Genomic DNA, 12,282 nt, shown 5'->3' on the forward strand with positions numbered 1-12,282 from the left:
AATCCTTAGTGGCATTTCTTCTAGGCTCTTTATAGTTTGAACTCAAATACCACCAAGGTCAACATTATCTTACCTTTTGGGGCCAATAAAAGATTTGAAACTATTATTGACTGTACCCCTCACTCAAAATTTATGGCTTTTTGCCTATGTTAGAAATCATTTTTTCCTACCCATCAGACAATAACAAAATTGGTAGAGCTTTGGACACAATACCTAGCAGTATTGAGTTGTGCCTCTTTATGTTCTGAGTTCAAATTGCACTAAGGTTAACTTTGCCTTTTGTCCTTCAGGGTTTGATAAAAATAAAGTACCAGTCAAGTACTGGCGTTGATTTAACTGACTGTACTCCTCCCCAAATCTGTGACCTTGTGCCTAAGTTAAATCATCACAATTATTATTATATCTATAGTTCTATCATTTCTTATAAAAGTGGTTGTTGTGTTAGGACAGTGGAGTAGCCTAATTGGTAAAGCAGCAAATATAATGCCTTTTGGTCTTTCTTTACATCCTACGAAGGTCAACTTTGATTTCATGCATGCAGTGAGTAGAGTGAAGGGAGTCAGTAAATATGTACTTGTGAAATACCTAATGTTGAAATTAGTTATCTTTACCCACTTCCTCCAAATTGTGGCTCTGGCAGAATTGGTAGAACATCAGATTGATTGACTTGAAATATTGAATAATATCCCTTACCAGTATCAATAAAATTAAGAACCAGTCAAGAACTAAGGTTGATCTACTCAACTATATATATCTAACCCTGAATTTACAGCCTTGTGCATATGCTAGAAATTATTATTTGACTGTACCCCTCACCCAAAATCGATGGCTTTTTGCCTGTTGGAGATCCTTATTATTCTAACTATACTACAATGAATGACAGAATTGATAGAGTATCAGATGAAATATCTTGCAGTATTCAGTTATGTTTCTTTATACTCTGAGTTCAAATCCCACCAACATCAACTTTGCCTTTCATCGCTTCAGGATTGACAAAAAGTACAAGTCAAGTACTGAGACCAATTTAATTGACTAACCCTCTTGCTCAAATTTCTGGCCTCGTGCATACATTAGAAACAGTTATTATCATTATCATTATTCTTCCTTGAAGATTGATTATATAAAATTAATTTTCTCTTGTTTTTTAAACTCTTTTTGATGAACTTCTGAAACTAATGATCTACATCATTATTTAAAAAAAAACTTACATCCTAGTATCTACAACCTAAAAATGTATATAAAATAGATGAAAAAAAACCTTAGCAATTCATTTATACAAAAAAAAAAAAAAAATCCCCCTACTCTGAATTTTTAGTTGTTGTTGTTGTTATTACTGTGGCAAACCATTAAGTAACTTTGAAAAGAATGACAAACCTATCTGAGACCATGGATGGTTGGCTGTAAGTTGAAGGTGCTTGATAGAATGGGTTGTGAACAGTAAAGCAATGGGTTGTGAACAGATGACAGTAATATATGTAATGGAAGGAGAGAGCAGTGGCTCTCACTATATCTATCTATCTATCTATCTATCTATCTATCTATCTATCTATCTATCTATCTATCTATCTATCTATCTATCTATCTCGTCCAACCCATGCTAGCATGGAAGGCGGACGTTAAACGATGATGATGATGATATATGGGATTTCTTCATTGCAAAAAGGAACTAATTTGACTTTGTTTCATTTAACCTGCTTTGTTAAAACCCTTCAGCAAGGGTTGAACTACACAGTCTTCCCCTTCTGCTACAAATTTGTGAGATCCCTGTGCCTAAGCAAGAAACTGATGTTAAATATTGACATTTTGATGCCAGAGATAGAAACATGATAGGGCTCTTTCAACCTAAGCCCTACTCTTCTTTATTTGAAGTATCTCCAGACTTTGTCGGCTAGGGCATTTTCATCATTACATAAATAAATAAAGCCACCATGGTTTTATTTATTATAAATGTTAGTCTTTGTCTCATCTTTACTCAAAAACTCAAACTCTTATTAAAAACCACCCCAAATACTTAGTCCTAAAACCTAATCCTAACCTTAAACTATCATCTAAAACCCAAACCCTTTAAGATTAATCCTTAAACTCAAATGCCTAAATGCAAAACTACTCTTAAAATGTAAATATAAAGCAAACTTTAAATTCCTAAGCCTAGCAGTAATGTCAAGCTAATCCAACCATAAACCCTGACTCACATTAATCCTAAAGGCTATGACAATTTCCTGGTCTGTCTCAGAAGGCCTGCAAAAACAAAAACAATGAACACAACCTTTCCCATCAGACCAAACAAACAAATATCTAATATTACTCTATACTTGTATGTGAATATGTATACATGCAATAGTATCCATATATATATATATATATATATATATATATCCCCCCCCCCCCAAAAAAAAGAAAATAAAGAAAAATAAGCAAAATGGAATAAAAATTAAGAATGAAAAAAAAAATTGATTAGAGTTCAAAATGAAAGATTTCGACTCAACTTAGATTGCTTTCTTTTAATGCCTTAGGGAAAGGTGTCAACATCACACCACAAAATACCTCATCATTGACGAATTTTGTGGCTATGTGCTGAAGTAGAAAATTGGTTTTGTTTCTGAAGAAACTGAAAATGATTGTCAGATTATATGATATTTTCTCATTAAAAATTTCAAAGGATTTGTTAAAAAGTACAAAGAAATAATGCAATAAAGCTGCAGCATATTTTTCTGCATCCTAATACCATTAAACTTAGATATTAAAAAGAATTTTTTTATTAAAAAAGAAGGAAATATAAACTTACAAGAATAAAAATTACTCAAACAATAACTGAAATATATATGTGTGTGTTTATATATGTATGTATGTATATAAACACACACACACACACATAGCTGGCAACTTAATATTCCATTGCTCTATCTCTTTGACCTAGTTGTGTTAAGATATTTTTAATTTGCACATAATATTTTAAAAGGTAAAGAATATTAGCAAACTATGTTATCTGCTGTTAAAATATTCCACTGATATCACATGACATCTCTAAGACCATGAAAAGTTGAAAAAAATTGGTTTCTCACTTAATTGATCTCTTATTAATATTGTCTCAGGAACTGCTTCAATATTTATCCAACCTAGATAAAATTTATTAACACTTTAGCAACGTACTTATGAATATACACTCAGGATCATTTTTAAGATTTACCTAACCAAGTACCAGCTAATAATAGTATGGTATACAATATATACAGCACCATAGCAAAAGAAATATGGAAAACACTGCCACTGGCTATCAACAGGAAATCTCTGGCAAATGAGGAAGCCTCTCCATAGTAGCCTGACTTGCTAGAAACAGAAGTCAAATATCCCTCAAATTACACCCACCCCAACACAGAAATGGACACATTGAAGAATGTGGTCCTGGCTGGGATGTCTTAGATCACAGGGGTATATAATCAGAGATCGTGCAGTGCAAATCAGAGCATCTTGCAGTATAAATGTGATCTTGGACGACACATAGTAAACATGGTAGTGGTGTAATGTTGCTACCATCTTTATTACTGATAGTAACAGTATTATTTTCATTGACATTGCCTTCATGACCACCACAATCATCATATTTCTCATCCCCATAGTGGTCTTCATCCTTATCATCATCATTATCATGACCATCATGGTTATGATGAACATCATTACCCTCATCATCATCATCATTCTCTTTCCTGCCAACCTGATAAATCTTTCAGAAATACTCCTATAACATTGGTAATATTAAAATCGTTTTGATTCCAAAGTCATTCAAAGGCTGCAAGATTTATTGGAAACATGAGATGTTGTGATGTTAATGGCATATTTTTTCTCCTTTTTTTCTTATGACTACCTCTTGTATCACTGATATCCTTTACCTTACAAACCTAAATCTGAAGTGAACATGATTAGATGATGTTCTACCTTTTTTTTTTTTCACCAAGTATTAAATAAAATGGAATTACTTTATGCCAAGTAGATCTCAAACTACAAGTTTGCCAACTCAGTTGAAGTTTTCTTTTCTATTGTAATTGGGACCCTGAATAACAATCCTTTATATATGAATAATCAGAAGAAGAAAACTTGACAGCTGATCCACTGTAACCCACCCCAATCCAGCCTAACCACCCAGTTAAACCAAAGAAGCAACCTATGCATTCCACAGTTCGCACACTGCCTTGTTGAAAAAAATGTAAGGCCAAATAAGATAATGTAATCTTAGACATACTGTGTATGAAAAAAAAAAGAAGACTGGATGGTCATGGTTGGAATTCTTTTCATCATAGTTTTGGCTTTGGATAGTAAACAACTGAACAATATAAATAAATGCATTCTTCCCTTGCTTATTTATCAAAGGGTAATTTATAATTAACTCTTTTGATAGCAATTTGCTTGATACCACTTCTGGTTTCATGATTCCTCTTCTGAAGTGAGCTAAATTAAAACCTTCCATCAAAATTTCAAATCAGTTTATGTTCCAAACACCAGCTTAATGACAAATTTATTTTACTAAATTCTTTATTATTTTCAAAATTAATTGAAACAAAGCAGAGTATTTCAACAGAAATATTGTAATAGTTGAGTTAAGGAGTACTTTAGTTAAATTTTGACTTAGTACAAGTAAGATTTAACTGTGTTGGTCAATCTTTTTGTTACGATTTTTCTAATGCAATACACTAACTACATACTCCAATTTAATTTCAAAATAATTCAAGAATTTAGAGGTATTTAGTAAAATAAATACATTTTTAGTATGAAGCTGGTGTTCAGTACTCAACAGTACTTACTTTTAACTGATAACCACCACTGAAAAACAAAAAACTTGGAGTAAACACTACTGAAAACCCATTTCTTCTACTGTTGTTGTTATTACTATGTATTTAACTCAATGTATTGAGTACCATCTACTCACACACACAAACACAATAGTAATCAAACAGAAGATGAAATTTAAAGAAACAAAACAAAAAACTTGGAAAGTAAACAACAGTATTAACAAAGAAGTTGTATAGATCCAGATCAATCTTGAACTTGCAAAAAGGTGTTCCACCTATGACCATCCTGTCTTTTCATTCAGACAGTGTTTGTTACTATAAATCACTTAATTTGTCCTGCATTTTATAGAAGGATATGAGAAAGGCTTGACAGCTAATTCTAGCATGAAGTAGCTTCTTTTAAACTTTGTTCTAAAATAATTTACAGAATTTCAACCTCTAGAGAGAACATGCAGGACTGCCAACTGTTAATATCTAGTTTGGTCACACTAAAGCCTTCACACAACTGGCCAAATGCACTACTTGGTCCTTGGATGTCTTGAGCAGAATTTACTCTTCTGTAAGCATTTGAACTACAATCCCCAGTTTCTTCCCCACCCACGTTCTGTTAACATTATAAAGGTAATAAACCCTGTCTTTCCTTCTTCTCTAACTCACACACATGCATACACACATGCGCGCGCGCACGCACACACACATACACACACACACACATACATGCACACACACAAATTAAGGATTAAAGATCAAACTGGCCAGGTTCTTGCCTTGGTATTGGTTCCAATTCAAAGTTAGTTGACTGACCATTTATGTTGTTAATACTACCTCTCTGATAAATACCACAAAATTTTGTTCCCCTCCATCTGCACCTATTAGCTTCATGAATTCCTGTCCTTAGGCAGCATACAATGAAAACCAACTTCGTTTGTTAGCCAGTGCTGAATAGTTATTAAGAGAAAAGATAAAATTTCCCATTATCCAACATACTGAAACATGTTCAATACTGTTGTTGCAGCTAATTCACTCCATGTCCTTCACACCACTGGTAGAGAGGGTTGACACCTCTCTCTTGCAATGTCTTTTTCACAGTCTAGCAGATAAAACATACAAAATCCTTGTTTTTACTCTGCATGGTTTAACAACTGGTAAATGAAAGCTTGGTAGGGAACAAAAGGATGTTATTATCAAGAATGTTTGGCACTGGTGGATCCAAAGATTGCTTTCAATTATACTGTAATGGTAATGATGCTGATGATAATAATAATACTAACTCTTAAAGATTTTTAAAAGCGGTACAAATACACAAATTTTAGGAGATAGGATATTGTCAATTAAATCTGCTGCCAGTACTTGATTGATACTCATCATATGATGCCTAGATGGATGAAAGGAAAACTAGGTTTCAGCAGGATTTGAACTCAGAACAACAAGGGATGTAACTAAATACTATGAGGTATTTAATCTAGCATTCAAACACATATGCCATTCTATTTTCTTTTACGATGATAAAAATAACAATCTCACACAGCACAGCCTCCACACAATTGCCACCTGACACTATAACACAAATCAACACTCAACAAATGTTGCAGTGGATCTCAAACATCACATTGTGATGCATAGGTGCACTGCAAATGGTATCAAGGTGCACCATGGATTTTTAAAGATATAATTTAAGGCTTTAGAAAATCCCTACCAATGGTAGAGCCTCTTGAAAAAATGAATAATTCATAAATCTGCTATGCACAGATATGATTAATAAAACAAGGTAAGCAATAGTTTTCTATATTTTTTCTAAATTTTTAAATTTAAAACAGTTTTTTTTTAAACTGTTCATGTAAAGTGCACTAGTAATTTTTAGTGCCATGAAGTCAAAAACATTGAGAGCTACCGAACTATACAGTCATTATCCTTAACAGACATGACGACATAGTCTACACAATCACCATCCAGTATTATAACTCAACACTCACTCTACACTATCACCCACCTGACTATAAAACAACCCACACAACACAAACTCTATGCAAATACTACCAGACACACAACACATAATCTACACAATCACCACCTAACCATATAATAACTCATTACATTTTGCTACACAACACACAAAAAGTAAAATAACACCAGAAACAACAAAACAAAATCCCACAATAAAGTAAGAGATGTAACATAACAAACACAATTTTACATTTCCAAAGGACAATGCAGTAGACATCTCAAGGAAGTGCAATCGAACAAAGTTCATATGAATCTGTTGGAAGCATCAGATATTGCTAATGATTTTGTGAAAATTATGAACACCCCAACCTCTTTTCTCCTACAAATATCAGATCCTTGTGCCTAGTCAAAAAACACAATCAAAAAGAAAAATTATTTGTACTATATAAAGGTTTTTTTTAGTGATTTATGTTTGAGAGGGAGAAAAGGGAGTAGCACCCTTAGCTTTTGCAAGCCCTCAGATGGGTGAAGTTGATGTAGTTGGTGTTCAGCTCGAACCAGGGGCAACATGGATAGGGGAGAGAGCGGTCCAGAGGAATGTAATTCAGTAGAAGAATGATTAAGTTAAAAGTGTTTGGTACAGAACTTGTAGGGTAAAATGAGATAGAGTGGGAGTGACATGAAAAGGTGGTGGTGGTGGTGGTGGTGGTGTGTGTGTGTGTGTGTGTGCGTGTGTGCGTGTGTAACAAGTGAGCTCGGGCAGGAGTGATACACAAATACCTAATTAGGCAACTGGGGTTTGTTGTAGAGGAGATAGGAGGGAAAAGTACATTGATGGTCCAAATAGCTATTATCATATAGCACTGCAATGAGAGTTGTACAAAACAGCTCGCTAAGTTCAGAGGGACTTTTAACTGCTATAATACTAGAATAGATTGAGGGAGAATATACTGTGACCATAGGTTAGTGATGTATATAATAATTGTAGTGTAGTTGTAATGTACTGCTGGGGTATGGTAGCTCAGAAGAACAGGAATCACTGTAGAGAAACATAGAAGAAAGAGTGGGAAGATTGAGTGTGTCAGTGGGTATAGTTTTATAGTCTTGGAGTGAGAATGGTGCACAGTTTGTTAGTTTAGAGGAACAAAAATGGTTGTACTAGTAGTAGGAATGATACGAATTGACAGAGTGAGTTAGTGGTTCTAACTTAGTGGTTGCAGTGTAATATTAGTGCAAGTGTGGTGGTAGTTTACTGGTCCAAAGGAGTTGCAATTGCTGTACTAATCATAGAAGAGGCAGGAGGATGGACAACACAGTGTTTCAGTAGGGATAATGGCTGCAGTATGCTGTTAAATAAAATGCTGTATGTTTGTCGGAAGGCCTCTCTTTGGATGCTGTCACAAATGTTTTTGTATGTAAGTTGCTTCATCCCAGATATATGAACAGTTCTCTAGCATGGATCACATTTGTGCTTTGTAAGATCACCAAGTATTCATTGCTCAAGTGGTTACTGGTCCTAATGACAGTGCCTAGCCTTTGAACTACAACACATAATGTTATAAATGTAGTTGTCATGTATAACATCATCAGGTGAATGCTGAAGTGTTGGTGCAGGGGATGAGATAGTAATATAGTTTCAATCCTCAGATAATTCAGTTTCAAATGTGTTGCCAACAACCATTATGAGAAAGCACTGTTTGTACTATGCATATCTATTTTCCATGCTATTTTTGTGTATTCTGAGTTCAAATCCCCACAAAGCATAAGTTAGTAATTTTTCATCCATTCTCCAAATTTAGAACTCCTAGAACATCAAAATGAATTCCATGCAATATTTAGTTTTGTTCTTCTACATTCTCAGTTCAAATCCTACCAAGTATTGAGTTCGTCTTTCGTTCCAGGGTGAGGTTGATAAAAATAAGTACCAGTAAGATACTGAGGTTGATACAATCACTTATGCAGTCCTCTCTTACATGTTTGCAGCCTTGATTTAGAAATCAATATAATTATTTTGTTCAAATTTTTGAAACAAAATGGCTCACAGTAGTTATATCCCTTTACATTGTGAGTTCAAATCATAACTTTGCCTTCCAGCAAAGTTAATAAAGCAGTACTAGTAGCAAACTGTGGGCTATTTAATTGATTATACTACCCTATATTTAGTGGCATTACGCCAACTCAAGGAATCAATATCATTGTTGTTGTTGTTGTTGGTATTATTATTATTATTAAGACAGTAAGCTGACAGAATCATTAGTGCATTAGACAAAATGCTCAGCATCATTTCTTCTTAGTTCAAATCCTCTGAGGTCAACTTTGCCTTTCATCCAATTGGAAGTCAATAAAATAAAGTACCAGTGAAATACTAGTGATCAACGTAATTGACTAGCTCTGTCCTCCTAAAATTGCAGGCCTTGTACCAAAATTTGAAGCATTATTATCATTATTATTACTTTCTGAGTTCAATCCCCACCAAGCACAAATTTCCTGTTCCTGAAGTCAATAAAATAACTACCAGTTAGAAATCGAGAGTAAGAGCTGCAGTAGAGCTGTAAAAGCTGTAGCCCTTGCAAAGCCTTCCCTCCAGCTTAATAATGATGATATACTTTTCAACTTGAATTTCTTTTAGCTGATGAGCTTTTTTTTTATTTTTTGTTCTTTTTCATGGAGTAGAGATGAGATAGAAGATTTGCAGCGGTGAAAGGACTGAAAAATATGTTATGTGTAGCGTGAAATTTGGTGGAAGTGGAGTGTGAGGGGGTGGGTGAGGCAACATGCAAGACACAATAGAAGTGAGATGAGGCGCTGAAGATGGTACAGAGGTTGTTTAGTTCTGAGGAGTAGGAGGACTGTTGAAGCAGACAATTATAGAAGAGACAGGAGAGGACTTTTCCACTGCTAGCACAAAGACAGTTTAGGGAGGAAAAACATACATGTCACAGTATGCTATTATCCCCTCCACCATACACACACACAAACACACACATGCACATCACCAAAAAAAAAAAAAAGATATAGAGCCATTTATGCCAAAGTCAAAATAGAAAAAACTCCAATATTTATAACTTGTGTTGTGCCAAGGCTTCAATGGGCTAAAAAGGAAAAAAAAAATTCAGATTTTGGTAGGTTATCTTTATGACTTTGTTGTCACCTTTGGTTGAAGACTTCATTTCACAAAACTACAGTCAATTGCCCTTCAGAGATGCATGACCTTTAAAGCACTTAACTTTCTCCTTCCCCAATTCATTCAAAAGTCAAAAAACAATATTACTGTGTTGTGCTGAGGCTTCAAGGAGTGAAAAAATAAGGTTCTGGTAAACTTCAATCCAAGAGCAAGAAGGAATATTTTTTCACTCCTGTTTGGAGCTCATCCAATTTATCTTACTATGTAATGACACCACGAATTGCCCACTTGAAAAATATCTGGCATAAATATCACAAAATCCCATTCCACACTTCTCTCTCCCTTCCATTACAAATCTCATATAGATCTGTGGAATTGTGCCTCAGTTAAAAGAAAATAAAAATCAAAAATATAAAAAAAAATGTCAATATTTGTACAGTACATAGTGACTGTTGTAGAATTAAGAGATAAAACTCCTGGCTGTGACACACATTTAGAATTCCTGGTATAAATCCAGTTCACTTCATTTACAGCTAATATTTGCCATTAGAGGAAAGGCATGAATGATATAGAATCCCATTTTCCCCATTTCCTTTAATTCATAAGATAAGGTCTTTTATGCCTGCTTGGTCATGAATTTAGGTTAAAAAAAAATTTAAAAAAAAAGTTTGTAAAATACGTATTAGACATCCTTAGATCTTTCAAACCTGAATTCATGTCTACACATGTTCTTAGTAGTCTTTCTTGTATATTTATATTTTCCTATTCACATATAAACAGATATATAACAAACATGTGACAGCATGTGACAAATAAGTAACGTATTTGTAACCTATTAGATTAGAAATAAAGAATTTTCAATCAGAGACTTAAAATAGAAAGGAAGGCAAACAGTTTTCAAGTTTATATACACATATATGAACACTTACACGACAAGCACAATTACACAGACACACATGCATATGAACAGATTACACATGTAAACACTTGGAAAATCTTATCAAAACATAATAAACAAGGATTAAGACTTGCAAAAGAAAGTTGAATACTAAAACTTATATGATGAGATTATGAAATTGTAACAAAAAATGCTGAGACAAAAAAAAAAAAAAACTAATAAAAATCAAAGAATTTGAAGGTACAGTGTATATATCATTAATTAGGCAATACTCTCAGTGAAAAGAAAATTAAACTGTATACAAGTATGTGTATACATATATACTTACATGGACACATGCACATATATACATGCATATATATATATATTGTATACATACATTATATAAATATATGAATTCTGTTAGCATTTTTTAATAACCATTGCAAATTTGATTTTTTTTCAAAACATTAGTTGTGTGATTGAGCCTGTGCATATACACAAATGTGTGTGTGTGTGTGTGTGTGTGTGTGTGTGTGTGTGTGTGTAGATATGACACAGGCAGTGATTTCAATGATTGATTAAGGGAACAAACTTGCATTGAATTATTGTACAATGTGGCTGGGTATTCCAAAGGCACATGTACCTTGATGGTTATTCTAAAGCAGAATATGAACATAACAGTGTAGTAAGGTTGGACTTTTTAATTACAGGTACACTATAAGCTTCTACATAGTTTCTGTTTATCCACCCAGAAAGCTTAGCTCACATGAGTTCATGATATTGAACTCAGGACTTCTTAGTTGTGAAGTGATCTTAATCACTCAGCTATGCCTGTGTAAAATATATGCATACATATACGTGCATGTATTTATTTATTCATTTTATGTAGCAAAGTAGTACATCCTTGGTTATGGCGTATAACTGGTCAGAAAGTTACTATTGGTTTTACTTCTACTATTGCACTTCACAATATAGGTGGCTCGTCAGACCTGCTGACTGGAAGCACATAGCCTCTTTTAAATGCCATAATCAAGGATATACTATTCAACTACATAAAATATAATTGCTCAACATTTCTTTAAGAGTGTGCTTCTTTTCTGACATATGGATAACTGACTTATATGTATATATATATATATATATATATATATATATATATATATATATATATATATATAATAAATTTATTACAGGACATTAATGAAGTGAAGAGTATGATGGCCAAAGGTTTCTATATCACACACTAGTTTATCTGAAGGTTGATGTCCCTTGAGAGTGTGGAACCTACTACTGAGCCCAATCTTTGGTTATGCGTCACACTTTATTGTGCCCTTTTATATATATCATCATCATTCAACATCTACTATTCCATGTTTGCATAGGTTAGATGGATTTGTTGGGGCAGATCTTCTACTCTTTCTGTCATCAACCCTTACCTGTTTCCAAACAAAGTAATATTTCCCCATGGCCAGACATATCTTTTTATGGAAGACTGGAAACAAATAACATCACTTGTATGAGGGTAAAGCTCATTTACAATCATCACATGA

This window comes from Octopus bimaculoides, chromosome 8 (genome assembly GCF_046866305.1).
Source record: "Octopus bimaculoides isolate indiv1 chromosome 8, ASM4686630v1, whole genome shotgun sequence".
Lineage (NCBI taxonomy): Eukaryota > Metazoa > Mollusca > Cephalopoda > Octopoda > Octopodidae > Octopus > Octopus bimaculoides.